The following is a 26,166-nucleotide window of genomic DNA, read 5'->3' on the forward strand; positions in this document are numbered from 1 at the left end:
TATTTGGTGCCTAATGAGAAAAGGGCCACTCAGGCCTTAGTTTGGGAAGACTGCTGCCTGGTCGATGTTCAAGGTCCAGGGGAAAGGATGTCCCAGATTCCCTCTATTACTTTCCAGATAATCTCCAGAAAAAAAAAAATTCTTGCTCAAAGAAAGAATGAAATAACAATACTTACTGTGCCAGCTCTTAGAAAATCAATCCCAATATTTCATCTCCCTGGACCCCAGAGGAAATGCTATGCTATGTTAGTTCCCCTCAGACTTTTCTAATCCAAGTAACCCTAATGGGAGAGAAGAGAAATCCTAAGTGGTCTGCCACAGGTGCAATTGCAAACTTTAACCAGTCGTGTGTGTGTGTGTGTGTGTGTGTGTGTGTGTGTGTGTGTGTGTGTGTGTGTGTGTGTGTGTGTGTGTGTGTGTGTGTGTGTGTGTGTGTGTGTGTGTGTGTGTGTGTGTGTGTGTGTGTGTGTGTGTGTGTGTGTGTGTGTGTGTGTGTGTGTGTGTGTGTGTGTGTGTGTGTGTGTGTGTGTGTGTGTGTGTGTGTTGTATTTGTTGTTTTACATTCTGCTTCATCATATGTCTACATTTGTTTGCATTTAAAATGCTCTATGGGTGCCACAGTGACTTAGTCAGTTAAGTGTCTCTTGATTTCAGCTCAGGTCATGGCCTCATGGTTTGTGAGATTGAGTCCCATGTCGGGCTTTGCACTGACAGCGCGAGGCATGCTTGGGATTCTCTCTTTCCTTCTCTCTCTCTCTGCTCCTCCCCTGTTCTCTCTCATTCTCTCTCTCTCTCAAAAAAAAAATATTTAAAAAGTATTTTAAATCACTCACCACTACATAAAATTAATAAACCAGAAAAATACACTTATTCTTGATTTTCAGCACCCCCTAGGAACCTGACCTCAAGCCCTCCCCATCCATGAACAACAATATGCTTATCAGATGAAAATGGGTCCCAGAAGGATATGGATAAGGGTTACTTTTAGGCTTGTGGGTATGGTGGGTTTCCCTTGGCAGCGAGAGTACCCCCAGAAACAAGGAGAGAATAAAGGTGAGAACAAGGAGGAAGAGAAGGGGTAGGGAGGAAGGGACAAGAGGACCATGAAATGATATCTAGAGAGGGGGAGGAGCCAGCATAGCCAAGTGAGCAAGTTACAAATACGGCTTGGCTCAGTCGGTTGAGCATCAGGCTCTTGATTGTGACTCAGCTCAAGATCCCAGGGTTGGGCTTCATGCTGACCATGCAGAGCCTGCTTGGTATTCTTTCTCTTTGCCTCTCTGCCCCTTCCCCACTCACATGCTCTATTTCTCTCAAAATAAATAAATAAACTTGAAAAAATTTTTAAAGCATACGGAAATAACTCAAAACTAATTTATTTATTAAGACAGTTGTTAATAACATTTTTTATTGGTCATATTTTCCTTATCTGTTACAAAAGCAAAGTGCTTTGTCTGAAGCACAGCTAGCTACAAACTAAGCAAATTATATAACCTTGCTGGTTTCCGAGGCATAAAGCATGAACTCAAGTGCTGCTCAGCCTAACGGAGTACATAGCTTGCAAAACCCTTTGGAGACAGAGAGTGCAATTTAAGTATTATATGTTATTAAATAAAAATGCCTATTTAGGAAAGGAACTCTCCATTAGCATTACATGTGCCTTAACTAGTAGTCAACATCTGGTAGAGCTGGAGGTCAAAAATTTTTTGACATAAGGGACCCAGGCGTTTATCACTTAAAATAGTAAATAAAAGAACAAAGAAACAAGCCCAGACTGTGACAAAAAGCATGTACCATTAAGGCATTGGCTTGGTTCAGAGAGAGATTCCTGAGCTAAAGAAGGCCTCATTTACTGGAATGGAAAAATATAGGGCCAGGAAATTGCTCAGAGGTCTCCTGTCTCTTCCTGTGCACGTGGAGACGCACTATGTGTTGGCTACTGTTTTGGATCAGAATCTCAGTTTTAGAAATAGCCTGAGTTGTGTCCTTGGAAAGTGAGAGGGTTGTGTGGTATATTTGTGTGTGATGAAGGAGGAGGAGGAGGGGAAGATGTTGGGGGGAGACATTTAGATGCACTCTGGAAACAAACTGCTTCCTTGGGCCTCACAGACAGTTACCAGAACGGAGCTGGGAAACTGGGCAGCTAATCTGGGCTTAGGGAACCTCCAAGATTCCTGAAGCAGCTCTGAGGTAGAGCCAAGTCAGCCTGCTGACAACAAAAGCAGGTTCCGCATGTTCACACTAGATGGCTGATTTCAAGCCTGCCTATTTTTCTGGTGCGTGGGCTGCGTCTTTTTCATCCAACAAACATTTATCTGGCAACAACCTGTCCCGGCAGACACTGTTTTAGGCACTGGGGATATATCATGAAACAAAAGACAAACATCTCTATGCTTATGGAGACTACATTCTAGCGGAAGGAAATGGACGCTGAACAAAATAAGTAAGTTACATGTCAGAAGATATGGAGAAATAGAAAGCAGGACAAAGAGTGAATAGAGAGTGCTGAGGAGGGCAGGGTTAGGGTGGCCTCACTGAAAAGGTAGTACCGAGCAAATGCTTGAAGGAAGCAAAAGAGAGCCATGCAGGTATCTGGGGAAGAGCTGTCCAGGAAGAAAGAGCAGCAAGTGCAAAAGTCTGGAGGTCAGAGCCTGCATGCTGTGCGTGGGAAACAACCAAAGGCCAGTGTGGTTGAAGTAGAGTGAGCAAAAGGATGTGGTAGGATATGGGTTCCGAGGGGTAACTGCATCATGGACAGCCTTGGAGGCCACTGGGTGGACTTGGGCTTTTACTCCAAAAAGATCACAGGAGAATTTTAGGCAGGGGAGTGACAAGATCTGACTTACATTTTATTTATTTATTTATTTATTTATTTATTTATTTATTTATTTATTTATTTATTTATTTATTTAAAAATATTTTTTAATGTTTATTCACTCTTTTGAGAGACAGAGTGTGAGCAGGGCAGGGGCAGAGAGAGAGGGAGACACAGAATCCAAAGCAGGCTCTGGGCTCTGAGCTGTCAGCACAGAGCCCGATGTGGGGCTCAAACTCACAAACCATGAAATCATGACCTGAGCTGAAGTCGGACGCTCAATCGACTGAGCCACCCAGGCGCCCCTATTTATTTACTTAAAAAATTTTTTTTAATGTTTGTTTTTGAGAGAGAGACAGACAGACAGACAGAGCATGAGCGGGGCAGGGGCAGAAAGAGAGGGAGACACGGAATCTGAAGCAAGCTCCAGGCTCCCAGCTGTCCGCACAGACCCCGACATGGGGCTCAAACTCACAAACCATGAGATCATGACCTGAGCTGAAGTCGGACGCTCAACCAACTGAGCCACCCAAGTGCCCAAAGGTCTAACTTACATTTTAACAGAATCAATTTGACTATTGTGTTAAGAGTAGGCTAAAGGGAGTCAAAAGTTGGAAGTGAGGAGAAGAGCTAGGAGGCTATGAGGAAGTGATTTTCCATCCATTTTAGAGTAAAAGCGAAAGTTCCTGGAGGAAGGCTGTTGTGGCATGGGCCAGGGTAGGGGTAGTGACAGTGGTGAGAAATGGTTGGATTCTGCATAGGAAATTAAAACACAACTCAGAAAGTGTGGTAATCCCTATACTGGGGTACCCCAGAAGTCTGTCCAGGAGTATGTCAGAGAGCTGTGACGGAATGGTGACAAAGGATGTGCCTTCTCCGCTTCCAGGAAAGGAAGAAGAGGCAGGATTCTTGTTGGTGCAATCACCTCACCTTTTGTCTTTTTTTCCTTCCTGTTAATTGAGAGCCTATTTTGTGCCAAGCACTGTGTTGGGATACAACAGTGAATGTGAACTAATAGGATCACTGCCCTTACAGAGCAGTCCACAAAGGGAGTCAGGTGTTAAGTGAATAATCACAATAACAAATGTAAAATGACCACTGTGACACATGCTCAGTGTCAAAATTGGTATGTCTGCCCTGGTCGGGAGGTGCTGAGAAAAGAACACTTGAGCTGGGATCTGAATAGCTATGTGCCAACCAGACAAAGGTGACAGAGGGAGAGGATGAGCGTCCTAGGCCCGGGGAATGGCATGCATAGAGGTTCAGAAGGGAGGGGGAGCACAGTATGGATGAGGAACTGAGAGAAAGCCAACATGAGTAAAATGCAGAGAGCTTGGGGAACATGAGCAAAATGCAGCTGGAAAATGGACAGGGTCAGACTGTTGGGCTTGCTGGCAGAGTTCAGAGGGTGAACCTCACCCTGAAATCAATGGGAAACAACTGGAGGCCTTAGCAGGGGAATGATGTTCCCATGTGCTTGCTGAGTGGAGTAAGAGGGATGTGGAAGGCCACATACGAGACAAGGACAGCAGCTCTGGTGAGTGGGTGCTTGGTGCTTGCTTGGACTGGGAGAGAGCTGTTGTGGTCAAGAGGAAAATGAAGGCTGGGATCTGAGAGGTATTTAGAAAGTAGAGCTTGGGTTTGGATCGGCCATGAGGGGTGACGGAGAGGGAGAGTTCAAGAAGAATTCCCAGTTCTTTGTTTAAAATACTTGTGCCAGCGGATGTACGACTCTCCTATTTGTAGAACTCACCTACTTGTATTAGACCAAGCCACAGGGTAAGTCAGAAAGAACATCTATTTTTTTCCACAAATATTTAAAAATAGGATTTTCTGTAGGATGGTTTAGTTAGTGTCCAGCCTTACCAAGAACAGAGGGTGAGACAGATGACTGTCCCCAGGCCTCTCCGGCCCCACAGCCCTGTTGTATAATCAATTGATGCCGTCCTGCTTAGAAAACACGATCTCTCTTGGGGCGCCTGGGTAGCTCAGTCGGTTAAGCGTCGGACTTCAGCTCAGGTCATGATCTCGCAGTTTCTAAGTGTGAGCCCTGCATCAGGCTCTGTGCTGACAGCTCAGAGCCTGGAGCCTATTTCGGGTTCTGTGTCTTCCTCTCTCTGCCCTCCTTCCCTTGATCACGCTCTGTCTGTCTCTCTCTCTCTCTCAAAAATAAACATTAAAAAAAAAAAACCCACAATCTCTAAACCAGTGTTGTCCAATAGAAACATTATATAATACAAGCCACAAATGTAATTTTATACTTTCTAAAAGCCATATTTAAAAAAAAAGCAGATGAATTTAATTTATTTGAATAACTTCAAAACATCAAAAAATATTTAAGCATGTAATCAATAGAATAGTTATCAGTGAGGCACTTTGCTTTTTTTTTTTTTTTAACTAAATGATTGAAATCCAGTGTGCTTTTTACATGTATAGCATGACTGAATTTGGATTAGTCATATTTTGTGTGGTCGAAAGTCACACAGGGCTAGTGAGTACTGAACTGGACGACATGCCATTAAGCCATTCCAGCGGCCACACAGATCTTAAAACCACATACAAAACACTGGAAATAGCTGCTTCTATAGTGATTTCAAATGCTAAGAACTACTTTATTTTTTTTTAATATTGTTTAATGTTTATTTCTTTTTGAGAGAGAAAGAGAGACAGAGCATGAGCGGGGGAGGGGCAGAGAGAGAGGGAGACACAGAATCTGAAGCAGCTCCAGGCTCTGAGCTGTCAGCACAGAGCCCGATGTGGGGCTCCAACTCACAGACCGTGAGATCATGACCTGATCCAAAGTTAGTTGCTTAACTGACGAAGCCACCCAGGCGCCCCTATACGAACTAGTTTAAATACAGCTTCTTAAATTTCAAAATCGAGTACTTTGTGATTAATTAACTGTGTGAATTCAAGGCAGTTAGTTTTCTTTTCCATGCCTCAGTTTACAAAAAGGAACTGCTGTGGTGCTGCATAAGTGTACCAACCTTGTCAGTCTTAACAATCATTGACTCCAGGTTAAGGAAATCCAAATGGCTTTTCTTTCTCTTTATTTTAATTACCATTTCCCAAAGATATCTTTCCTTCCAAACTTCTAAATTCTTCTATGATATCTGAAGGTAGAAAATTGACTAGTTCAATAGAGAACTGACAAAATTCTAAGAATGATTTTCATTCCAAGGCAAAAAACAAAAAAAAAAAACAAAAAAAAAAAAACAAAGTTGGATTTACTGGGGAAATGTGAATACTAACTGGATATCTGATGATTAAGGAAACTCTTTATTTTTTAGATATTACATAGAGTACTGTGCCTATGCTTTAAGAAAAAAATCCTTATGTTTAAGAGGTACATCCTAAATATATTTATAGAAAAAATATGATGCTGTGAATCTACTTCAAAATCATCCTAATTAAGAGGTAGGAAAGAAGGTGGGGAATGGATGGAATATGGTTTGTCATAAATGAAACATGGTGTGAGACATGGGGATTCATTGTGGTATTCTCTCTACGTTTATAGTTTGCGTATTTACATAATAAACATGTTTTTTTTTCAAAGGTAGATTTTCGGACTTTCTTAGGTACTACCAGAGGTAGGATTTTCAAACATTCCCTTTAAATACTGCATATGCTTCATCGCACAGATGAAGAGGCCTACCTAAGCATCGAGAACACACACTCTTATTTAACACTGCAGTGGAACAAAGCCCTGGGTCCCAAATTCCCATCATAGTTTAAACCTCTGGTGTTTTTAGTGGTAACATAACTTTGCCCTTTCATCCCACACTTTGGTACATGTTTAGGATGTGTGCGTGTGTGTGTGTGTGTGTGTGTGTGTGTGTGTGCGCGCTCGCGCGCGCGCGCGCGCGCGCGCATGTATAGGCAAAGCCTGTGCCTTCGGTGTCAAGGAGATCCCCACACTCTGCCTGAGCCTCACAGGGCCTCAGGGAGCATAGTGATCAATCATAGAGACAAAGTACATTGCAAACCCAGAATGGTGCAGATGGTTGGTCCAAAGCCATAAAGACCATTACCTCTTCCTCACATCATGGAGGCTACATGGGATGGAAACAGGTAGGAGCAGAGGAGGGAACTCAGAGGGGATGTAACCTCAAAGACCACAAGGCATAGCACTTAAGACCCACAAAGGAGGATATACAAGTATAGATCCCTTGTCACGTCAGGTTGTCTTGCATTTTGTGAAATTCTGTTGTAAGGCTCTCTCTAAATTCCATGAGAGATTTCTAGCCACCTCCTATTCACTCAACCCTCCCAAACATTGTGTTGGGAGATGAGGAGGCTGGAGTCTATGTCCAAGTTCTTGCCCAAGACATTGCAAGGATCTGAATAGTAAAGTGAGAACACAGGACTATATCTCGCAGATTCGATACCTTCAGACACCCTTGCCTGACAGGCTCATATCTTCCCGCTTTCGAGCCTTTGGGTACTTGACCTCTCATTGAGAATTACAAGGCAGGCACTCATTTTCACTCCCAAAAGGAATATCACTGCTAGTGACTACACAAAAGTGTATACAAAGAAAGAGAACAGGATTTAGTCTGAGAATGTTTTCCTTTGCATTTTCATCAGCCAAGAGAGTACTGAGTTTAGGGTACCAACATATGGCACAAATGTTAATTTTAAGGAAGATTTGGCGAACATAATACGCTAAGCCATGCTACTTTCCACACATATGATACTTGGCTTCAGTGGTGGCAATCCAGTGCCAGATTTTCTTAAATGTCAAGCATTTTAAGAAATGGTTTCTTTGAATTAAAATTACACACCCCCAAAATGGAAATACTACTGAGATGTTTCTAAATAAAATGAGGCAACAGCTGACCAGAGGCCACGACAGAACTCTGGACTGCCAAACATCAGTAGAGTGCTGTTTTAGCTTCTAAGCAATATATCGTAACCAGATGTGAGCTGGCAGGGTAGAAGAGGAGTTAGGTTTTCGCAGCACCCACTCTGCGCCAGGCGCTGTGCAGGGCTCTGCATGCTCTTCCAGTTCTCGAGAGTGTCTTTATGTACTACTCCTCCCGTGCAAGTTTCAAGGCGGCACTCAAAAATATACAATACCAACAAGATAAGAGAACTAAAGAAGATGGGGCATTACATAACTTAATCCTCACATCAATCCTGAGAGACCGTTATTCCTTATAGACGAGAAATAGAAGCTCAGAGAAGTTACTTGCCTGAGGCCAAAGAATAAATAAGTGCGTTCACCAGATGATCATCTGCAGAGTGTAGAAATCTTTGGGGTAGAAGAAGTCTTGACAATTTTCATTGAGGATTCTTCCTGTCTGTTGACACAACTCACCTGTGCTATCTAATTCACGTGAGCAAGTGAGAATTATCCATGGAAATGATTCTCCCTGTGTCAGCATACTCTGGCATTCGGCAGTCCTCATGATCAGAACAGTCCGGCAGTATAATATGTTGAGCCTGCAGCCCCTAGACTTGTTCTTACTAAGCTTCCCTTGACCACTTGGTTTATCAAGTTCACTCCAAGTTCAGACCTGATTATCTCAACTCCACTGGCTCATTTTCACCCATATCCTTCTTTTCTAAATCATCATATACATCACAGATAAAATGCTCATTTCCAGACTGCCCTCTCTCTCTGCTTATGAGTCTGAGTCTAGATTTCCAGTTATCTGCAAATCCATGTGACGGGGAGAGACTGAGAGGTATACTTCCCAGTGGATTGATAACAAAGTGTAGGGGAGGAGGAACTTGGGAATGACAAAAGGCTTACAGGAGCCAGTATAGAGTCAAGGTCATCCAGTGGGAAGTAATACATGATCTGAGATTCTAGACACTTGGGCTCTGGAACTTTAAAACTCTCATCTTCTCTCTGTGCCTCTGTCACATAGAAATATTAATACAATCTGAACAAGATGATGCCTGAAATCGTCTCCCATGCTTGAAACATCCTACAATTAATTCTCTTCATCTCATGGGGTTTTTGTGGAAACTAAATGTAATAGTGGGTATAAAAGTTATTTTTACAACTTGAGAATATCTTAGTGTAATTTACCACAATATCGCAAAATAATTCTTTCAATAAACCTGGAATTATTTTTTATTCCTATTACAAAAATGTTGGGTTAAGTTTAGCAGCTTATATAATTTCAGGTGGAAAACAAAAGGATTCAAAGATGGTAAAAAGATGCATTTAAGGAAATGAGTAGTTGACCTTTCTGGAAATCAATTTGGTAATATGTACTAAGACTTGAAGATTCATATCCTTTGACTCAGTAATCCTATTTCTAGAGAATCTAATCTAAGGAAATGATAGACACTCAACCAATATCTATGTATAAAAGTTATCTACTACAGTGGTATTTGTATATGGCATAGAGACGTACAGTAAATAGTGTTGGAAAAGAAGACATATTCATGCATATAAAAGACTTGAAAGAAACAAACCAAAATATTAACAGTTACTCTTGGTAATGGTATTCTTCTTCTCATTTTCTTCTTCAAACATTTTAGTGTTAAGCTTTACAATGGTAATGAATTCATATTATTTAAAAGTCATTAAAAATAAATTGTAGGGGCGCCTGGGTGGCGCAGTCGGTTAAGCGTCCGACTTCAGCCAGGTCACGATCTCGCGGTCCAGGAGTTCGAGCCCCGCGTCAGGCTCTGGGCTGATGGCTCAGAGCCTGGAGCCTGTTTCCGATTCTGTGTCTCCCTCTCTCTCTGCCCCTCCCCCGTTCATGCTCTGTCTCTCTCTGTCCCAAAAATAAATAAACGTTGAAAAAAAAAAATTAAAAAAAAAATTGTATAGAGCTGCTCACCTTCATCTAATTGTGGTGCTAACTCATTTTGTGTTTAATTCATTCTGATCAATAGCCAGCTTATCTCAATTGCTTTCATGATTTTCTTCCTGTTCTGCTAACCACAACACTCTGTGGGCCTTATTATCATGGCTGTCATTTGCCAGCAGTCTACAGAGCACCCAGAGGGCTGATTTGCCATCCAGTTTTAGACTGTCCACATATGACGCTCTTTCCTAGAATATCCCAAACATTCTTTCTTCACATGAAGTTCACAAGATACAAATCGGCCCAGGACTCATTTCTTTGAGAATAAAACCTACCAAGCAACACTCTTAAGTGTGGCTTGTTGGATTCTCCCTAAAAAGTTCTCAGGCAGAGGCATTCTCTACTCACATCAAATTTCCCATGAATGACTACAGAATAGCCTTTTACTCTGAAAAACCAAAGGTTTCAGAAATTAAAGATAATTCGCTAAACTCTAGATTGAATTTGCTCATATTTTGTTATGAAATTTAATCCAAATGAGTTACCTCTTACTAGATGGTAAGTCAAAAGATGTTCTATTATTTATTCATATAGCTCATCTTAAGTTAGCCTCAGCGTTTCTTCAATCAGCACAAATGAAGATGAAAACTTAAAGGGGCTATATCCCAAACACCCCATTAAGTGATGTCATCTATCAAATGCACCCTTTTTGTTAAAAAAAAAAAAAAAAAAAAACATAGAAGGTTAATAATCTAACAGAATCAGCCTGTTGCTCGTAATGCAGAGTGGAGGAGAGGGGGAGAGACACAGAGACAGAGAGATCAGCTAAAACCAAGTTATTCCCAACTGCTCAAAGTCAAAAAGCTCCAAGGAACAAACAATAGGATAAGAGGAAGCACTTAAAAGAACTCTTTCTTTTGCTAATCCTTCCAAGGAAATAATCTTTACCCAGAATCTTCCAGATTCAGTCCTGTACCATTCAGACTTTCAGAGTAAGCCTGTCAGTATCTTAATTGGCTTTTCCTCACCACCTCAACAATTTGTCACACAATTCTTACTCACTTTAGATCCAGCTATTTCTTCACACTTTTACACTGATTTGGAAACTGTCCTTCACACTTTGGTTGTACTCTCTACTCATGAAATGTCATCTGCATTAGGATGATTTAGTTTCATGAATGGATTTTCTCCCTGTGTGAATTTAGCCTTAGATGAGCCTCAGGCCTTGTATACTTCAATTCCAGACATTGTTGCAAGACAAGAGTTTGTGAGGCTACTTCTATTTTCCTCTCTCTCTCTCTGCAAATATATATTATATATATTATATATATATATATATATAATATATATATATATATATATATATATAATTTGTTTCCCCCTGTGTCAAAAATATCAGTGATGAAATATTGGTATACTTGTATATGGTGTTTTCATAAACTTTAAATCTGAAACTCAGTCCAATCCTTGTCTCTGGTATCATTCTCTTCAATCACTTAAACTGCCTCAGGCAGGTGTGGGTTTATACAGAGATTACACACATGCCAGATATGATACTGTATGATTTGTCAAAACATTTCTATTACTGGTGACTCCATGAGAATTGGGTGTCTGGTGTTACTTGAAACTAGCTCAAAAAAATTTTTTTGTTTGTTTTAAATCTGTCTTTAGAACTATTCATGTGCATTCCCTTTTGATGGCTTTTGCCCAGTTTTCCACTTTAAGTAGTCACATTTGTGACTGATTTGTAGAAGTTCTTCGATATGAGGTAATATTGTTTCTCTGTCATATGTTGCAGTTATTTTTCCAGTCTGCCATTTCTTTTTGAATTTTACATGATTTTTGACATACAGGAATTTTTCTCCTTGTATAATCAAATTATTTTCAAACTTTTCAAGTTTTTTTAGCCAAGAGTTTTAAAAGGTCACAGGTTTGGGGTACCTGGGTGGCTCAGTTGGTTGAGTATCCCACTCTTGGTTTCAGCTCAGGTCGTGACCTCATGGTTCGTTGGATGGAGCCCCACATCCAGCTCACGCTGACAGTGTGGAGCCTGCTTGGGATTCTCTCTCACCTTTCTCTCTGTCCCTCCCCCACTCATGCTCACTGTCTGACTCTCTCAAAATAAATAAATAACCATAAATAAATAAATAAATAGTCACAAGTTCAGGGCAAAGACACATGCAAGCCTCCCCCCAGTGAGGTGGAGCTCCAGGCTTTGAATGAAGCAGGTACCACTGCTCCCTACCACGTTGTTGAAACAACTGGGCAGGGGATCAGTCTGGAAGATCTGGTTGAATTTACACTCATCTTGAGGGTAAAAAGTCCATTCTGAAACCAGAGGAATAGAAATAGGATGAATACAGTGTGGGGAGGCATAGCAATGACACTTAATATGTGTGCTTGTAAGAGTCACTTATGTGATTAGAAATTGGATGACTATTCTATAACCTTTTCCAAGTTCCTGGACTTTGGGTTGATTTCAGGGGATTTTTGGGGACCAATTCCTTCCCAGACCTGGGCAATCTGAATGATTCAGTGGCCAGGGTCCCCTGGGTGCAGGGGAATACTTTCAGTGGTCAGCACTGTGGTAAGGAGGGGAAGGGGCCTGCCTCACCAGAACTACAACCAGTTCCCTGACAGATAACACTACTACACATCTACAGTGTGTTTCACCCTTTGCAAGGATCCTTCCTTCACCTGCACTACCATGTTTGATTATTAGAGCAACTCTGTGAAGCATGTGGGGTATATCAGAGAAACGGTATACCTTTCTCTAGAAAGGGTATTTTCTAGAGAAAATATTTTCTATTTTCTAGAGAAAATATTTTCTATTTTCTAGAGAAAATATTTTCTATTTTCTAGAAAAAATACCCTTTCTATTTCTAGAGAAAATATTTCTATTTTCTAGAGAAAATACCCTTTCTAGAGAAAGGAGTAAATACAGTATCAAATTTAACTGACTTTCCAAACTTAAGTGAGTCTGTGATTGAGTTTCGAAGCAAGGTGAGGGGTACAGTCTACTGTGAAGCGGACAGCGTGACGTAACAGAAGGTGTACAGGCATAGAAAGTAGTCACATCTGGGATGAAATGTCAACTCAGCCACTTATTTGTTCTTTGGCCTCAGGCAAGTAACTTCTCCTCTGAGCTTCTATTTCTCATCTATAAGGAATAATGGTCTCTCAGGATTGATGTGAGGATTAAGTTATGTAATGCCCCATCTTCTTTAGTTCTCTTATCTTGTTGGTATTGTATATTTTTGAGTGCCGCCTTGAAACTTGCACGGGAGGAGTAGTACATAAAGACACTCTCGAGAACTGGAAGAGCATGCAGAGCCCTGCACAGCGCCTGGCGCAGAGTGGGTGCTGCGAAAACCTAACTCCTCTTCTACCCTGCCAGCTCACAAACTCCGGAGAGCTAAGATGCACTTGGAAGCTTTCCTCTGAAGAGTCCTTGTGTGGTTTATAATCCCACTCATCTAAAAGCCCTTTCCTATCATAACATTTAGAGTGCTGCTGGCAATGAGGATTAGGATTCATCAAAAAATTCAATTATTTGCCCAGTAGGGCTTTGTGTAAGTAGGCTTGATTAGTGTTTGCAATAGCCCATATGTAAATGCAAAAGATCTTGAAAGAGAGTTATTAGAACAGAAGAATCCTGCAACAGGCCTCAGAAGAGAGCTTAGTGTCATGGCTAAGAGTAGGAGTTTGCAAATGACAGCCCTGAGGCCAAATCCAGCCCACCATCTGTTTTTGTATATAAAGTTTTATTGGAACACAGCCACTCTCATTTGTTTACATGGCTACTATGGTTGTTTTCTTTACAATGATAGGTTGAATAGTTGCAACAGAGACTGTAGGCCTCACAAAGCCAAAAATATTTACTCTCTGACTCTTACAGTAAAAGTTTACCAACACCTGGCTAAGAGCTGCTACTTTCAGGCTATGTGACCTTAGACAAATAATTTATACTTATAATGCCTCTGTGGGATTCCCTATCTGTGGGATTAATAATAGTAGTAATTGAACAAGATAATCCACGTTAAAAACCTTGTATGTGGTGAGTCCTCAGTTAATTATAGGCATTATTTTACTATTAGTAGCATTGATTTATAGCAAAGCCCTTTGTGTAAAACTCACAATGACCCAGGAATAAAAACCTGCTTGTTCAACCCCAGTTTCAAAGACCACTCCCCCACCCACTGCAGATATCAACAGCACCTAAAATAGTCACCTTTTCCTGCCCCAATGGCTTTCTAAACATCAGCCATTTCGATGTCATTAGCTCAGCTTCTGGGATATTAAAAGCATTACTCTACCTTTCCTCCACACTTAATATAGACATTTGGATTAGTGTCATTGAATATTTTCCAGTAACCTGTGTATCCTATATGGGGCAGGGGAAATTGGATGAAGCATTTTAATGGAATTAAATGTCAATAGTATCAGTCGTTTCTTTCTAAAAATATGCGCTGGATATTCTAAAAGGTGTGAACTCCCAATCAAAGTACAAGGGAAGACTCTGCACTTAGTCATTTATTGTACAAAAACAAAAAAATATTTTTTTCAAAGACAACCAAACTTGACAAATGGCATTAAAAGTCACTAAGGAAGCTGAAAAAACAGCAGCTCCACTTTGCTTCCTAAATATAATGGGAAATGATTTCTCAATGTAAAGAAGAAGTCTTATCCTACAGTCCAATCAGCATATGGAGGTGATTTCCAAGAGAGAAGTGAGAAAAAAAAAATCCCACAGCTCAACCTTTCAGAAGTATCATAGTCATGCAGGGAGAAAACCTTCTTGAGCTCCTTCCTCATTGTCAAGCTTTGCAGGTTAGCAGAGCCAAGAAGAGCCATCCCTTAGTGGGGACCATATCTGCAGCCCAGCTTCTTAGCAGGTAGCAAGGCAGGACCTTGGGGGTAGGTTGGGGCTTGGAAGGAAAAAAAGTGGTGGGGAAGATTCTCTAGTCTAAAACTCATATGTACTCAAATGGTGCACTGGTGGTACCCCACCACCACCAGGTACAGCATGACGTGCTCAGGATGCTTCCCTTTGTGGATTACATGGACTCCAAAATGGCCATTGCATGGGTTATGCCTCATCAACTCAGCCTTGTCGTAGAGAAGAATCTTATTACCCATAGACCCATTTCTAGTAGCCTTGTTATGTGGCAGAAAGAGGATGTCACAGGGCTTCTTCCATCAGAATCCTTCCTCTACCACCCTATGCCCACTCACCTTTCCCTTATTGTATACATTCTTTCATTTATACTCAACAGAGCTTTATCGCAAACCTCCCTCAAGTGATTCTTAATCTTGGGTGGCTGTAAGAATCACCTACAGAGCTCTTGAAATACACCAATGCTGGGTCCCCACCTCCAGAGATGCTGGTGTAATTTAGATCTGGGGAGGGGTCTAGGCATGGCATTGTTTTTAGGTGTTGGGGGTGGGTGGGTATTGTACATTTAAAAGTTCCCAAGTGATTCCAACGTGCTAACCTACTATGGGCAGGGTACTCTTCTAGGTGGGTACAACAGTGAATAGAACAGGCAAGGACCTAGTCTCATGGAGTTTATGGTTCAGTGGGGCAAAACAGAGAATAAATGAATGGCAAAGATTTTTTTCTGATAGTACACTGGAAAATAAAGCTTGGGGCTGTGAAAAGCTGGAGGATGGGAGCTCATGTAACTTTAAATGATGCAGGCACCATCACTGTGGGGTCATACTTTACTTCTTTGCTTGTATTAAGCTCTGTTGGCACTCAGGGCTAGGGATGGGGCTGTGGTTAAATGTCTTCTTCTTGTTCAGGACAAGTGGTGTCACTGTGTCCCCTGAGCCCAGTTTTTATAGACTGACTCACCATTGGAGACACTCTCTGGATAGCCCAGGTCCATTACTATAATGTGAGGCTCAGAAGCAGCCTCACAGGGCATACCTTCTCCTCAGTTACTTACTGACAGCATTCCCCCTCCTTCTTTCCCCTTCCACCCTCTATTAATTCATGGCTCCACTTTGAAGTGATATCCTATCATCAGCATCATTTATTGAACACAACTTGCTGACTTTACAATAATGATAATACTAAAAGCAGATTGAACTACACTTATTATTGGCAGGCTCTCTACAAGATACGTGATCTCATTCAATTCACTACTAAGATAGGCAACATCAGCCCATTTCATAAATGTGGAAACCAAGAAGCCCGAATGGTTAAGAAACTTATAATGTGGCTTATGTTTTAGACTTTTTACGTCCCCTCCAACTCAGACAATCTGTGATCCTGCCGAATCTAGCTTGTTTCCTCAACTAGGTGGCAAGCTCCCAAACGAAAGGCACTGCATCTTATATATCTTTGCAGAAGAGTCCCTTCTTTCCTCACCCCCCCATGGGCCTTGCCTGAGGTGAGCAACAGATACATCAGAGATCAATTTATGGAGGCAGCCTGGAGGTCACTCCTGAGCCCTTGAGGCCTCAAGGAATCATGTGAGTCCTGCAAGCCCCAGTGTTGCTGCTCATAAGCTTCGACTCTGTTCTTTTCTGTCAAGACTGCCTGGTAGGTTTCTACTAAACAACACCGAGACTCCTCAGAGTGTCCCCAAAGTAACTCACAGACATTTATGAATGGGTCCTGTGGGCATCTTCCCCAAGGTCTGTCCCAAAAGACAATTATTTCATGTTCCCTATCATTTTTATTTGCTTGTTTTGCTAATAAAATTTTTTTAAAATAGAGATTAATATACCAAATAACAAAGCCATTGCAATTTCTTATACTAGGGATTGTTATTCTATAATACACACTCATGCCAATGTTTTAAGGGATTAGGAGGACTTTATCTTTGAAGAGAATTCCCCATTTTTTTCTGGCTTTACTGAGGTAAAATTGGCAAACAAAATTCTAAAATATTTAAACAATGTGATGACTGGATGCACATATACATTGTGAAAGGATTCCCCCCAACTAGTTAACTAACACATGCATTACCCCACATATTTATGCCCCCCCTCTTTTTTTGGTGAGTACATTTAAGTTTTACTCTTTTAGAAAATGTCAAATATACAGTACAGTGTTATCAGGTACAGCCACCATGTTTTACATTAGATGCTCAGATTTTTCATCTCATAACTGAAAGTTTATACACTTTTATCAGCCTGCCTCTATTTCCCCTACACCCCAGCCCCTGGCAACCACTTCTTCGCTCTCTGTATGAGTTCAATTTTTTTTCTTTAGATTTCCACATGCGAGTGATATCATGTAGTATTTATCTTATTTCACTTAGCATAATGCACTCAAGGTGCATTTATGTTGTCACAAATGCCAGGATTCCTTCTTTTTTAAGGCTGAATAATATTCTACTGTATATATGCTCTTGATTCATTCATCCATTGATAGACACTTGGGTTGTTTCCACCTCTTGACTATTGTGAATTATGCCGCAGTAAACATGGGAGTGTAGTTATCTCTTCAAGATAACGTTTTTTTTTTTTTCCTTTGGATATATACTCAGAAGTGGAATTGCTGATCATATGGTAGTTCTATTTTTAATTTCTTGAGGAACCTCCATACATATTTCCATAATGGCTATATTTGTTAATATAACACACAAAATTTAACAACTTGTATAAAATATAGCTTTGCATGGCTTGTGGGTGTATGCATGCATATATGTGTATGTTTCAGACAGAAAGAAAGCCAGTATATTAATGTGGTGATATCTCATTGAAGAAAAATTAAAATAGAAAAGTGAGAAATTACAATGAACTTCAGTTCTGAATTTGGAACCCCCTCCCTGTGCTGATGTCCTTTTTGTTTTTCACAGTTGAAGTGTCCAAGGAAGAATACAAAACTGTCCATAAGTCCAGTGATTATTTCCAATTCATAGAAGAGTAACTAAATCCCCAAAGGCTTAATCAAAGATGCTGTTTTCCCCTCTTCCCCCTCCTTTCTTTCTTTGCATTCAGTGGAAGACCAGGAATGCCACCCTCTAAGTAGAGTATTGGGCTGGCTTCACCCACTGTGGCAGCCCAGCTCAACAGAGGAGCTCGACAGCAGATCTGTGGCCCTTCACCCAAACGGAGTGTTTTAACTGGCCTTTGTAGTCCTCATGAGGCAGGGAGAAATGGGCTCCAAGAGTCCTCATCTCACATCCTCCTGATGCTGAAACCTAGATTTAAAGGCCTGGAGAGTGATCTCCAGTGCCCGCAAATGCTCTGTCAACAATGTGTGACTTCAACACAATGATCACAGCAACAATCCACAATGACAATGTTTGCTGCTGCAACTTTCTCCAACTGGCAAATTCATACTGATTCTGAATTGGCAGCCTATGGGAATACTAACTTACTAGACAGAAATACAGCCTAAATTCACATGTCCTCTTAAAGCCATAGACAAACGTGTTTTAAAAACCAGACACAGGAGTGCCTGCGTGGCTCAGTTGGTTAAGTGTCCGACTTCGCCTCAGGTCATGATCTCACAGTTTGTGAGTTTGAGCTCCGGGTAGGCTCTGTGCTGACAGCTCAGAGCCTGGAGCCTGCTTTGGATTCTGTGTCTCCCTCTCTCTGCCCCTCCCCCACTTGCACTCTATGTCTCTTTCTCTCAAAAATGAATAAACATTAAAAAAATTGAAAAAAAAAATTCTTTAAAAAGTAGATACAGCAGTGCATAGTAAGAATCCCAACCAGGCAAGAGCTCTGTATTAAGTAATTTCATGGCAATCACTACCATGCAAGGCACAATGGCAGACAGAAGAGTACGGATCCAGGCCGAAGGGAGCTTATGGGTAAACAAAACCTAAGCATGAAAGAACCAGAGAGCGCAATAAGCAAAGAAAAAAACCTGTATTTAACTCAGGATTGAGTGGGGCGATACAATAGGATGTGAAAGAAGGGGAAAGTAAGTGGGCATAAGAGTAGGGTGGAAAGGTTTCCAGGAAGAAGCTGAACTTAACTTCAGCCTGGAAGGATGGAATGGATCAATGGAAAGAATATTCCTGCATGGGTGACCAGTCTAAACAAAGACAGAGACGTAGAAATCAGTTTGCTCCATGTACACAATAGTGAAAGCCTGGTCTCACTGGGGTTGAGACGATTTTAGTGAGAAGGGGAATTGCGTTGGATCTGTTCTAAAGGACCTGAGAGTCAGGGAGAAGAGTTTACAATGCTCTGTGCATCAGGTGGGGACTGTGTTTAGTTATAAGCCATAGAACTCTGAATACATTTTCTTAACCAAGTAAAGGGTTCATTTTATCTAATAACAAGATAGCCAGCAAGAGAGTACGAGTTTCATACTGAAAATTTCCCTCTTCCCCTCTACTACACTCTGTGGAAAGCATGGTCATTAACCTGGTTGCTCCATGGATGCAATATGACTATTCCACTTCCAGTCTCCTATCCACATTCCAGGCAGAAAAAAGAAAAAAAGGAAAAGACAAAGCAAGTGGTTTCCACATTAGAAATGCAAAAGGGTTTCTCTGAAATCCCTAGCAGCTGGCTGCTTATATCTCACTGGTCAGAACTGTGGTACAAGGCAACCCCTAACTGAAGGGGTTAGTCTGAAAAGACTAGTGTTTTGGCTGGGCACATTGTCACCGCAAGCAAAAACCTGTATTTCCTTTAGAAATCCTTTCTAAAGGAAGGAGGAAGAATGAACATTGAAATAGCAATTAGCAAATTCTATACACTATGTATAGCAGTATCTATATTCTACTGTTGTAAGGTTCCTGAACAGTGTTGTCTTAGAAAAAGTGATGACTTTTTAGAAGATGGATGTGACATTGGTATTCAAGAAACTTTTAAAGATGGAGAAAAAAGGTCTGAAAGATTGGATGGAAACTGTTGAAAGTAACCTAGGAGTAAAGTGGGCACTTGAACTACAGTCCTAGATCTAGGAACGGAAACAAAGAAGCTAAGAGTCATTTCTAAGGAATAGTGAACAAGATTTTCTAATAATCACCCCAAAATGCATGGTCCATGTGCAAGGTGTTGGCAGGATGACTTCTTGGTTTCCTCCCTCCCTCCTTCACCTCCTCCCTTTCTTCCTTATTTTTTTACATAAAGTTAGCATTTAGGGTGTATGGGAGAAAACTTATTAAATGGAGAAATTAACAAAGAAAAATGCTAGAAGGAGATATATTGAGGCAATTACAAATCCTGGAGTATTATTACATTTTAAAGTAATAAGCACCCAAAGTATGCAAAAGAAATGAGTTATAATCAAAGTTATGGATTCTAATATGAATGTACTCCTTCCTGGGAATGTAAATAAGTATTGCTCTCCAGGACGACTCTCTAAATGACAACACATAACAGATTATTCGAACAGATTAGAATATAAAACACATTTGTGATTAAAAAGCAAGATGAACCAGATCTGAAAACAAATTGGTTCTTTTGATGACTAATCCTAAACAGTAACAAAGCGTTCTGCCTATTTGTTAGAAGGGAGGTAGAAGGGAAAGAGTACAAGGAAAGAATTCCACGACTTTTCTGTAGTTTTATCTACTTGTTTGTGCTACCAAACAGAACAAGATCATTTTACGACTAGAGAACTATTACAATTTGAAATTTTATCACTTAAATATGTTAATAAGTCCCAGTAATTTCACAAAGCAGTGAAGACTCAGAAAAGTTTAGGAATTAGTCTGGACTACAAGGGGATGACAGTGTTGTGGGGAAGCAGGTCACTGGAGGCACAAACCAGGGGAGTTGAGAGGAAGAAGGCACTAATTCTCTCTGAGGGCTGGAGCATGCCTGTGCTTTGACATTTTATGATTCTGCAGTGGCATAAATAGGATTTGACTTTTACCCTGGAAGCTTTTATACAACTTAATTACACAGTAATTACCGGGGGAGGACCTGACATTGCCCCAAATCGAAGGGTTTCACCCTTAGCATCCCAAAGTTGCTTCTCAGTACTGGGGAAGGAGCCAAGGAAAAACTCAGGGATGGGTGGAATGGAGAAACTGGATTAGTCGTATTTGCACTGTGTGACTCTGTAATTACTGTGAATCTTCACATCAGACTCATCTTTATCTGAACTTCCAAGGTTGAATGTAATTTATTTTTGTCTTATATACACCTGCTTTTCTTGGTGCAGCTAATTAAAGGTCAGCCCACTTTTCAAGTCACCAAAGTCTTCATCTGCTCTGCAGGATACATGATAGGGAAGGCTGGGGCACTGGTTGGGGAGAGGGAAGGTTTTCCTCACATCCAGATACTCTTTCATCTGTTTCATGTTACTCTAATTGAAGTTTTAATGATAAAAAAGGAAATAGAGGAATATCTTCAAAGAAAATATTTTTTAAAGTTTTTATTTAAATTCTAGCTAATTGACATACACTGTAACATTAGTTTCAGAAGTAGAATTTAGTGATTCATCACTTACATCAGAACACCCAATGCTCATCACAAGCGCCCTCCTTAATACCCATCACCCATTTGGCCCATCCCCCACCCACTTCTCCTCCAGCAACCCTCAAGTCTGTTCTTTCTAGTTAAGAGTCTCTTATGGTTTGCCTCCCTCTTTTTTCCCCTTCGTCTATATTCATCTGCTTCATTTCTTTAACTCCTAATATGAGTGAATTCATATGGTATTTGTCTTCATCCAACTGACTAATTTCACTTAGGAAAATACACTTTAGCCCCAACCACATCATTGCAAATGGCAAGATTTCATTCTTTTTTATGGCTAATATTCCATTGTGAGTGTGTGTGTGTGTGTGTGTGTGTGTGTGTGTACACACACCATATCTTCTTTAGCCATTCATCAATTATCAGACATCTGGGCTTTTTCCATAATTTGGCTATAGTTGATAATGCTGCTATAAACATCGGGGTGCATGTGCCGATGTTTTTTTCATTGGTGTTTTTGTATCCTTTGGGTAAATATCGAGTAGTGCAATTGCTGGGTCGTAGGGTAGTTCTACTTTTAACTTTTTGAGGAACCTCTACACTGTTTTCCAGAGTGGCTGCACCAGTTTGCATTGCCACCAACAGTATAAGAGGGTTTCCCTTGAAAGAAAATATTTTTTAAGATTGGAGCAGCTGAGTGGCTCCATCAGTTGAGCATCCAACTGCGGCTCAGGGCATGATCTCGCAGTTTGTGAGTTCAAGTCCCATATCGGGCTCACTGCTGTCAGTGCGGAGCCCACTTTGGATCCTCTGTCCCCTACTCTCTCTCTCTGCCCCACCCCCACTCATAGGCTCTCTCTCTCTCTCAAAAATAAACATTTAAAAAATAAATAAATAAGAATAAATTTTATTTATTTTGAGAGAGAGACAGAGAGAGAGAGAGAGAGAGAGATGGAGATGGAGATGGAGACAGAGTGAGCAGGGCAGGGGCAAGAGACAGCAGGAGAAAGAATCTCTGTACTGTCAGTGCAGAGCCCGATGCAGGTCTCAATCCCACAAACCTTGAGATCATGACCTGAGCCAGAATCAAGAGTTGGACACTTAACCAACTGAGCCGCCCAGGCATCCCTTGAAAGGAAATGTCATTCGGCTTCTTGTTCTCTCATCAGCTAATCAACCTGCCAGTTCAAGGATCCTCCATTGTAGCTCCTAGAATATTTTTCTCCACATATATCTGTCAGTTTCTTCTCCCAGATAGTGAGTACTTTTAAGTTAGCATTTGGTTTATTAGACATCATCCTCTGGCTTCCACACAGTGCAGGCACATAGGAAGCACCTGAAGCAGTTTGCTGAGTGACACCTTTGAGGAGGCTTCTCCAAGTCTGAGTCTTTGCAGTTGCTTTATTTGCCTGGGTCAAAAAGATGCATGCCCAAATATAAACCAGGGTTAACTATTCCAGGGGCACCAGGGATCTTGGGTAGAAAACTTGAAGAGCCCAAAGAAATGTTTCAAAATAATTCTTCAGCACTCAAAAAGAAGGGGATCCCAAGTCTAATTTTGTCTGAATGTCTGCTGTTTCAAAGTCAATATGTATTTTTATTTTATTAATGCAAGTATTTGAATAGCTAAGTCAGTCACAGTGTGCAAAAATATAGTTGAAGGGTATATAATTAAAAGTTTCCTCTCCACCCAGAGAACCTTACACCCACAGGGCACCGTCCCACAGATTATGACGGCAATGCTCCATCCTGAATTGGTAACTCGACTGCTGGATTCCCAAGCCTTCCTCTACCAGCTATACAGTCTTCCTCCTCAGAGGCAACAAGTATTACCAGATTCTTGTATTTCCTTCAAGAGACAGGCTATAGGTACAAGTACATGAGGTGATAAATGTATACACTGCATTTTCCAAGAATGCTTTTAGTGAGCAGAATCAACAGAAAAATCAACATGAAGCAGGGCAATGAGAAGACCTTGAACTAAAAAGTGTGAAGGGAAAACTGGTATCCAGGATGAAAAGCAATCACTCATCAGAAGATGGAAATAGAGCAGGATTTTTTCCACATAAAAATAAAAAGAAAAGGTGAAATCAAAGACCCCTCTGCCCATTAGGATAGGCATTTCCACGAGACTAATGGGCATTTGCCCAGAGAATCATGGGGGAACTTGCAATTGTGGAAAAACTGAGAGAAATTCTTATGCCCCTCCTTTCTAGGATATTGTTTGTTAGAATGTGGGCATGTTCTACTCTATGGTGACACATACCCTCTGTAGCATTTGATCAATGGGCATTTCCAGAGCCCTCTCAAATTCATTCATATTATTTCAGTGTCAACTTCCAGGTCAAAGGAATACGGTGCACATAGGCTAAGGATGCCGTAACAGGATGAAGCAAGGTGGCGGCCATGCTTTCTGAAAAGCAAAACTCTAGTCATTGCTACACCTTAGCTAAACCACCTTCCTCACCACAGTTGTTCTTGGCAGCTTATTGATGTGAAGTTGACCTGGGCTGGATTTCAGCCAGGGCAAGTCAACCAGTTATTCCTTCTTTCAGGTAACATCAAAATTCTGCTTGGAATCAGGGAAGAAGAGCAAGCTAGAGCATGGGACTTGTCTGATAAATTCCCACACAATCGCTGGATCCCAACAATAGATAAGGTAACAGGCAAGTTTCTGACTCTCTGACCAGATTGTGTTAGAAATATAAAATACCTACCTACACAGAAAGCTGACTAGCAGCACAGGAACTAGTCAATGAGTAAAACATCAGACAAATGTGATAAATATCAGAGAAATGAGGAATTTTCTTCCAGCTCTGCTAGAAAGGAAAGTTTCACCTGTAAGTCTCCATAAAGCCGCCAGGAGGTGAGGTTCTCTCTGCCTCCTGTAGAGCACTCAGTTAATCACTCTTAAAGATATGGTTCATTCACAAGAGTAACCTATGGACCCGAATGTCAATACCAATCTATTGACTTACAAAGGGTAGAAATATATTTCCTTTTTTTTTTTTTTTAACGTTTATTTATTTTTGAGACAGAGAGAGACAGAGCATGAATGGGGGAGGGTCAGAGAGAGAGGGAGACACAGAATCTGAAACAGGCTCCAGGCTCTGAGCAGTCAGCACAGAGCCCGACGCGGGGTTTGAACTCACACACCACGAGATCATGACCTGAACCGAAGTCGGCCGCTCAACCGACTGAGCCACCCAGGCGCCCCGAAATATATTTCCTAATGACCAGACTGATCTTGTCCACTGACGGTAGACTTTACATTTCAAAAATGTTGGAGAAATTACAGAAGATTCTTTACTGAATATGCAATCAGGGCCACAGATTAGACCTTGAAGGATAACTTAAAACACCGTCTGTGCCCCTATAATATTCTTGCTGAATAGCATACAAAACAAAACAAAGTAAAAAAAACTGGTATATTGGCCATATTCTGAGTCTCCCCTTTGGAAAGAGCAGTAACTAAGATCATCAAATACTTACAACAAAGCTCCCCTCTTCATATACCATATGCATGTTATTAGATGCATTACAAACTTAAGACTTGATTAGAGGGTGGAGTCTGGTTTCCTTGACTATTGTTGAATATTTCTCAAATATCTTCCATTACTCTTTTTTATAATAATGCGCAGAGCAGCATTTTTTGGCATTTTTAAAAAATATTTTTAAGCTTATTTTTAAATTACATCCAGTAAAATTCATTTGAGTTTTAGGAGTTTTGACAAATACATAGTTGTGTAACCAGCACCACAATCAAGGTACAAAACAGTTCTTCCCTCCCCTCTCCCAAAAATACTGCCTCAAGTTCTACTTTGAAGATAGGTTCCTTCTCCATCAATGGCTAATCTCATTTATTACATGTTAATTCTTACCACTTTTGATTCCAGATGGTCATATTTTCTGGCATTAGCTACCCATTCTAAGGCCTACCTAACCAAATATGCTGTCATTCCCCAGAGATAGACAAAATGAAGCTTTCTAACATTCATGTGTATATTTGCTTAGCTGAGAGTAGGTATATCAAGTGTACTCGACCTATGATCATAAAAGCAAAAAAAAAAAAAAAAAAAAAAATTGACATGTATTCTAAAGACATTTCCCCCAAAAGAAAGTAGGAGAAAATTTTTAACATTCCAGTTAGGGCCCTATCCACAAGAGATATATTAGCTCTGAGGGCTGGGAAAGAGAACTGCTAAGTCACATCTCCAATTCATTTCCTTCCTTTAAATGGGTCACGAGGGCAGAGATAACCCCAACACCCTAGCAGCTGTTCCAGGGCTCAAGTAATTATATTCATTCCTGCTTTCCAGAAATTTGACCTAGGCATTGAACACTTTCTTAACTGAAACCCACATCTATTTATTTATTTATTTGTCCCACATCTATTTAATCTATGCAAGTTAGTACCAGACTTTGTTGTCGTTATTTTAATAAGGCCTCTTTAAAAAATACATGTGTGTGGGGGGGTAATAAATGCAAAACTAGCATGGACAATTTAAACATTGTAAAACTAAACTTGAGGGGCGCCCGGGGGCTCAGTTGGTTGGGCATCTGACTTCAGCTCAGGTCATGATCTCAAGGCTCGTGGGTTCAAGCCCCATGTTGGGCTCTGTGCTGACAGCTCAGAGCCTGGAGCCTGCTTCGGATTCTGTGTCTCCCTCTCTCTCTGCCCCTTCCCCATTCATGCTCTGTCTCTCTCAAAAATAAACATTTAAAAAAAGAAAAAGAAAAACTAAACTTGACTTTAACTATGTAATGTCTTGGTGATATATTTAGGAACTTAAAAAAATAAATTAGGTGAGTTTGATTGACTATTTCACATGTAGACAGGTCTCATTACCAATGAATATTTTCTGACCCCCTAGAAGACTCAGCTCATGCTGTGGGTTGACGGATTACTTTTTATAACAAAATAGGAGGAACTCGGGTTTATAGATTAAAAAAGGGCCACAAGGGCATCCAGAAGGGGCTACCTGGGGTCTGGCTACCAGGTATCTAACTACCTTTTTTGTCAATCCTACAATCCAGGGAGTGACATGGCTGACCATTCACTTCTTTAGAACATATTGCCCTATCTGGCATCTGCATACACAGATCCTTCTGTTCCTGCCAATTACAGCAAAATAAGATTGACTCATTATTTGCCAAATATATGCAGATGAAGAAATTAGCAATATGACTATGTACATATTAAGACAATGGGGTTCAATCATTAGAATGTTTAAT

General features: G+C 40.8%; 1 protein-coding gene across 3 annotated transcripts in view; it reads left to right on the forward strand.

Moving 5' to 3' along the window:
* The window catches only part of ZNF366 (zinc finger protein 366), a 73,902-nt gene that overhangs the window by 19,175 nt on the left and 28,561 nt on the right, over nt 1-26,166 (forward strand). Inside the window, exon 2 of one of the 3 annotated variants that reach the window (XM_086699185.1) lies at nt 23,487-23,590. The exons of 1 other annotated variant lie outside the window; for it this stretch is intronic. The gene's annotated coding sequence lies outside the window, so the exon portion shown is untranslated. Of the gene's footprint in view, nt 1-579; nt 4,353-23,486; nt 23,591-26,166 lie in introns of those variants that run through there. One more of the 3 variants, XM_086699177.1, reaches the window with a different exon arrangement.

The sequence above is a fragment of the Puma concolor genome, chromosome A1, assembly GCF_028749965.1.
Source record: "Puma concolor isolate L17-30 chromosome A1, mPumCon1.1.hap2, whole genome shotgun sequence".
Classification (NCBI taxonomy): Eukaryota; Metazoa; Chordata; class Mammalia; order Carnivora; family Felidae; genus Puma; species Puma concolor.